Raw genomic sequence first — 6,000 nt, forward strand, 5'->3', positions numbered from 1 at the left:
GAATATTCTATTATTGAAATACTTCTCCCGAATCAATAACCGCCTTTTAGATTTTTCTCTAAATTAAATTTTTCATACATTTATTTTTGCATAGATGCCAATTTTATTGACAAACAAATGTCTAATTTATTTCACATTGTTAACCACTTACTTACCTGCAGTATAGTAACGGTTGGATGTGTGAAATACAGACATTCTGTTTAATTGTCAATTATCAAAAGGTTATTGATTCTACCGAGAAATGATAATGGTGATAATTGTGTCCAAGGTACTACTACGCCCAGTCTGAGGGTGTTTCTATTAATTGTCAAAATGATCAAGTAATGTAATCTGTATTTTAATATTTCATGTAAATATTTGTTTTCTGTCAACCAATAAATGTAGCTATTTTGTATGATCACTCGTCTCCGTGAATACGTTTCACATATATAGACCGTATCATATAGGCTGATTCTGTATCTTAAAAATATCTTCGTTAAAAATTACTTAGTAAATATTGTGCGGGAAAATTCCTTAAAAAACACAACATATATAAATGGAGGCACTGCGTGAGATAACGTCGATATTTTGTATAGGATCAGTCATAGTTACGGTGGTGACAGAAATAATATTTTGCATGAAATGATTAATTATTAACTTTAAAAAAAAAAGAATATTTTTGCCAAAAGAAAAATGTCTGGTCAAAGTGAATTTTATGTTGATGGGGATTGTCAAGAATCAGCCCTTAGTGGTAATATGAGTACTCAGACAAAATGGATACAAGAACAGGAAATGTTGGATATAATGTCAAAAAGTAACATGATAAATCATGCCGAAAAAAGTTTGTCTAATGAGAATGGTCTAGAAGCACTCATTGAAGACCTTATAAACCACGCCCGTCAATCAATAAAAGACGTATGGAACGTGGAAGGTCAAAGCGTTGAACTCACAGACAGCTCATCTGAGACAAAGGAAATAGAAAGGCCTGATCACATGTATTTTGAATTAAGCACTAACTTGATGTATCTTTATAGTGAGTTTAAACGTCAATATACCCAACTAGAGAGTGATATCTTAGAATCCCAGTCCCATCTCATAGAAGGGGAATGTGAGCTAAAAAAAAAGCTAAAGGAGATTAAAGACAAGGCAGATTATTTTTTGTTTTTTTTTGATGAGGCTATAGCGAAAATGGTGAAATATGAAACAGAACAGTTACAAAATGATATAATAATGCTGGACGAATTTCACCAATTAAATAAAAAGTATAAACAATCAAGAGAGAAGGAGAGGTTCTTAATTAAAGCAGAACAGATGCACAATAATACAATAATAATGCTGTACAGATGTTATCAATTAAATAAAGAAATAATAAACAATACAAGAGAGGAGAAGGAAAATTTTCTGCAGGAAAACGAGTCTCCTGACGAAAGTTGCCGAGTAATATGCAGTGGAAATTTAAAAGAAGAAACAAATCAGCTTAGGTCAGGACAGGAATCCCTAATTAAGCAACCAGAAGAATTAAAAGAACAAGGGGAGTTTATGCCTCAGGATAATGCTCAGATGCTTAAACCTGAAAGTATAGAGTCTGACAATACTCCAAAATCTGACTCTCAACCTAAAATTTGGGAGTTACATAATGAAAAAGAATTAGAAAAAGAAACTATATTCTACCCCAAGCCATCTGTAGAGCAAAGGGGGGTAAAAATTGAACCACCACATGAAGGTATGCCTAATCAGTTTTCTTTGGGATCAGAGAAAAATACAGGCACCCCTAAACAGGACGCCTCGGAAATAATAAAATTTTTAAAAGATGCTGTCCCGGTGTTTAAGGAAGAGGGATCCATGCACATTATTGACCACATTGAAAAATATGAAAATGCTTTATCAGTTTTAGGCCTAAATGATGACCAATCTAGGATTAATTTCTTACCGTGGGTATTTGAACCCAAACTACGTCCATTCTGCGGAGCTGTAATAAGTCTGGGGGGTACTGCCTGGCAAACAATTAAAAACATCTGTCATCTAGGATTTGTCCCACATAAATATCTTAACGCAGCTAGAGTGGATATACACAATATCACACGCACCAGTGATCAAAGCCCCACCGAAGTTATGGCTGTGCTCAAGGGTGCTGTCCACTTAGCAGAAAAGGAGCCAAGTTATAATGAACTTGAGTTTGAACCCATGTTCTTCGAGGCCCCGCCTACCCACATAAAAGTGAATTTGGCGAAAGACTACAAAGGGGGGTGTTCACTGGAGTCTTTGGTAAAAGAGAGTAACAATTTGTACTCTATCCAACAAACTGGTGAAAACAATGGAAGGCCTGAAAGCCCTATAATGAAACTGGTGGATGAATTTTATGTATCTCCTCAATCATTACAGCCCAAAACCAAGAGAAAGAGATACGCTGATATAGTCAGAGAGATGCTACCGAGTCTCCCCAGCGGGAAACCAATGTCCCCACCCATCAGAAGGGGGGAGCAGAGACCACCCTTTAGAGGGGGAGTTAAAAGACCACCTCAGGAGTCTCATCCAAAGGATCCAGACCCAAGGTTTAGGAGAAACTATAGGGTATATCTCCAACGGGTCAGATTTAAAACTAAGGGTAGACACCCTCACCTTTACCGGTGTAATGGACTTCGGGGGCCTACACGGGTAAATAGGGAGAAATTACAGGGTAAGACACCCCAAAATCCCCAGAACAATAGGGAACAACTAAGGCCCAGACAACTATCCCAGAATCAAGACAATGTTTCTAATGTGGATATGTCTGATAAAACTGAGCCAGTAGTCCCCAGAAAGTACAGAAACCGGGTCCCACGAACCAATTCTGATCAGCCTGTAAGCAATACGGAAACCAAAATAGACAAAATTATGGATATGTTACACGGTTTCATTGCTATACGGAACGAGAAGAACACTTCTTCAAGGGGCAAATCCTGTGGCCAGCCCAAGGGCCACAGAGCCTTTTAAGCGCCTATGTTAAAATAAATCAGAGGAATGCACTGAATAAAGATATAGGAAGCAGAGGTTCTAACACCATGTTTTTCCCCAGGTTACAGTAATGAGGATCCTGAAATCCCTACCGAGGGATTGTGGTTGTTAGATATTGATTGTTCTCCTATTTTTCAGTGGTCACTTCATTCCTCTGACATAAACAGGTCGCTCCAAACAGCCCAATTTCAAGAAGTACCGAAGACGGTAATTCCAGAGGAAGACCGAATCCTAAAGACATAAATATCAGGAGGCCTAAATGGTTTGATATTCTGGTAAAAGATGAGGAGTCACCCGCATAAGGTAGTTTGATTGCCTCAAATGAGTTGTATTGACACCCCAAAGGGGGGAGATTTATCTGTTTTATTCCTCCCAAATAGAAGGTTGACTATGATGTCAAATATTTTGTTACTGACAGTAAGTGTCACATGTTAAACTGAAAAGTTTTTAAATGTTATTATTCCAGAACCGCTACAAGTAAGCTAAAAAAAAAATGGTTCTGAAGAACATAAGTCAGTCAGAAATGTCTGGTATCCACAGATATTAATAAATGGCCTCATGATAATGAGCCCTGGAGCTTGGTCTCCCATAGCCAATGTGTCATACATTGTCTTGATTTCCAGAGTGTTTAGTTAAAGGACTGATAACATAATGGGAAAGAGGAGGGCTCTGAGGAAGCCCAGGATACCAACTTGACACTGAGATCTCAAACACAGATCATGTTAAAAAAAACTTATATATCTTTTCTCATGGAATCCATTTTCATTTACAGGACTAAGATGTCCATGAGCCGGTCAACAGAACCGAGAGTCCAACATGTGTGAACATCCAGAGAAGGAACCGTATGGGGGATCCAGGGATACCACTGATGGCCAGTCTACATGGACGGAACCCACCAGGACGGCCAGGACTAAAGGTGCCCGGAATGGTCCATTTCCTGCCAATCAACGGATGACGGTCCTGAGATGCACACATCGATCACAAACCCATTTTGTTTTTCAAAGAGTTACACTCATCTGCAAGTGTCTATACCTCTTCAATATATATATCCACAATCCGGATCCATCTTCACAACTCAATTTACAAGGCCCGAGCGAAGCCATATTTCTTCAACCTGTTGCATTGGTGAAGTCTTTCAAACGACTTCCGGCATTTGAAAACTTCACAAGGGGGGCTTTGTTGTGAATTCATTAAGGAAAAAATAATAATAATACATTTAATATTTACTGTCAGAGAGCCTGGTAACATTTAAATCAGCAAACCAAAGGACCACTTTCCCCTCCCATCAGAATTAAGTAACCAATTTATATAACCCATTGAAAAGCTGGGTTGCAACAAACAAAAGTATCAAGCTGACTAAGACTGTTGCCCCATGACTTTAATTCAAGAAAGACTTAAATAAATAAACATATTGTCTTCGAGAGTGAACAGAGATCCTAAAGTCAACCTCAATATGGACTCAGATGTCAAGGAGACAATGACTAAACATACGAAATGGAGATTTTCCCAACAAGACAAATAAGACACCGCTATTAGAAACGTAAACAGTGGAATGGTATCCTGAAGGCCATTGAAGACACTACAAGAAAACATTGAAAACTGTGTACATTTTTACATCATAATATACGTATATGAGAAGCCGGGATATGATATCTTACTATAGAGTTCATCTCAAAACCTGCTGTAAGATTCATATACCCCAGTATCATCAATATTTTTCTAGCCATTCAATTTATACATAGGTCACAACTGAGATTATAAATTTAGTATCTAATGATCTAAAGAACTTTGTCATAAAGAAAGTATATATGAAAGTGTGATTATAAGTAGAAGTGTTTTAGCAACAAATTAGTATTATAAAAAACATATAATCATGATTATAATTGTATAAGAATTTAACCTATGTTTAGATAAACAAATATTGATTGGATACCCAAATTATACATGGATCCATATAGATAATAATTGTATGTGATATTGTTTGTGATATATCTAACCTGTGTCCTTTCTAAACGGACTAAAGATTAACAGATATACATTGATATACATATATATCAACAATTTATGCAAGTGATTATTGAACTTTATGTTAAAGAGTATTTTACATTATGCCCTAATTCTTGAACACTCGAATATATTCGTTAGAACATATAAATAACGAACACATATTACAGAATTAGAAAAATATACACTTAAAGAAATAAAACACCAAACATAGGTGAGACACCTGGTGGTGGAAGGTGCTATTACCTTAAAATCACGAGACTCCGGGGAAAGCTAACCATTAAGTCTGCCGGCCAATGAGGGGGGAACACATACCCTCTGGGCAGAACTTAGTATAATTTTATAATCCTTTTGTTTAAAAGGATATTTAAGAAACTAAAAAAAAGGAAAGAAGGAGGAAGCTCTGAGGAGAGCTGGGGGGAGAGAGTCAGGGGGAAGCTTAGGGACCCCCCCCTGAGAAGGGACACTGGAAGACATGCATGAATACACATTTTACATTCATGAAGATCCCTGCTCCTTGGAATGTTGAAGCCACGGCAGCCATCTTAAAATTCCTGGTAACTAATACTCCACACTAATAGCCATATTGGAAATGGGTAAATATATGTTTATCATCTATTTTATGTTCTCTTAAATATTGATGTTTTTGAATATTCTATTATTGAAATACTTCTCCCGAATCAATAACCACCTTTTAGATTTTTCTCTAAATTACATTTTTCATACATTTCTTTTTGCATAGATGCCAATTTTATTGACAAACAAATGTCTAATTTATTTCACATTGTTAACCACTTACTTACCTGCAGTATAGTAACGGTTGGATGTGTGAAATACAGACATTCTGTTTAATTGTCAATTATCAAAAGGTTATTGATTCTACCGAGAAATGATAATGGTGATAATTGTGTCCAAGGTACTACTACGCCCAGTCTGAGGGTGTTTCTATTAATTGTCAAAATGATCAAGTAATGTAATCTGTATTTTAATATTTCATGTAAATATTTGTTTTCTGTCAACCAA

The 6,000-nt window shown here is 36.6% G+C and overlaps 1 long non-coding RNA gene across 2 annotated transcripts in view; it reads left to right on the forward strand.

Moving 5' to 3' along the window:
* The window catches only part of LOC143931383 (uncharacterized), a 270,261-nt gene extending 264,594 nt beyond the window's left edge, over positions 1–5,667 (forward strand). For both annotated transcript variants that reach the window (XR_013262880.1, XR_013262879.1), the window contains one exon: positions 3,746–5,667. This is a non-coding gene — a long non-coding RNA (uncharacterized LOC143931383). The remainder of the gene's footprint in view (positions 1–3,745) is intronic.
* Positions 5,668–6,000: the final 333 nt, after the last annotated feature.

The sequence above is a fragment of the Lithobates pipiens genome, unplaced genomic scaffold (assembly GCF_037356315.1).
Source record: "Lithobates pipiens isolate NorthernLeopardFrog02 unplaced genomic scaffold, aLitPip1_a1.2 Scaffold_10, whole genome shotgun sequence".
Taxonomy (NCBI): domain Eukaryota; kingdom Metazoa; phylum Chordata; class Amphibia; order Anura; family Ranidae; genus Lithobates; species Lithobates pipiens.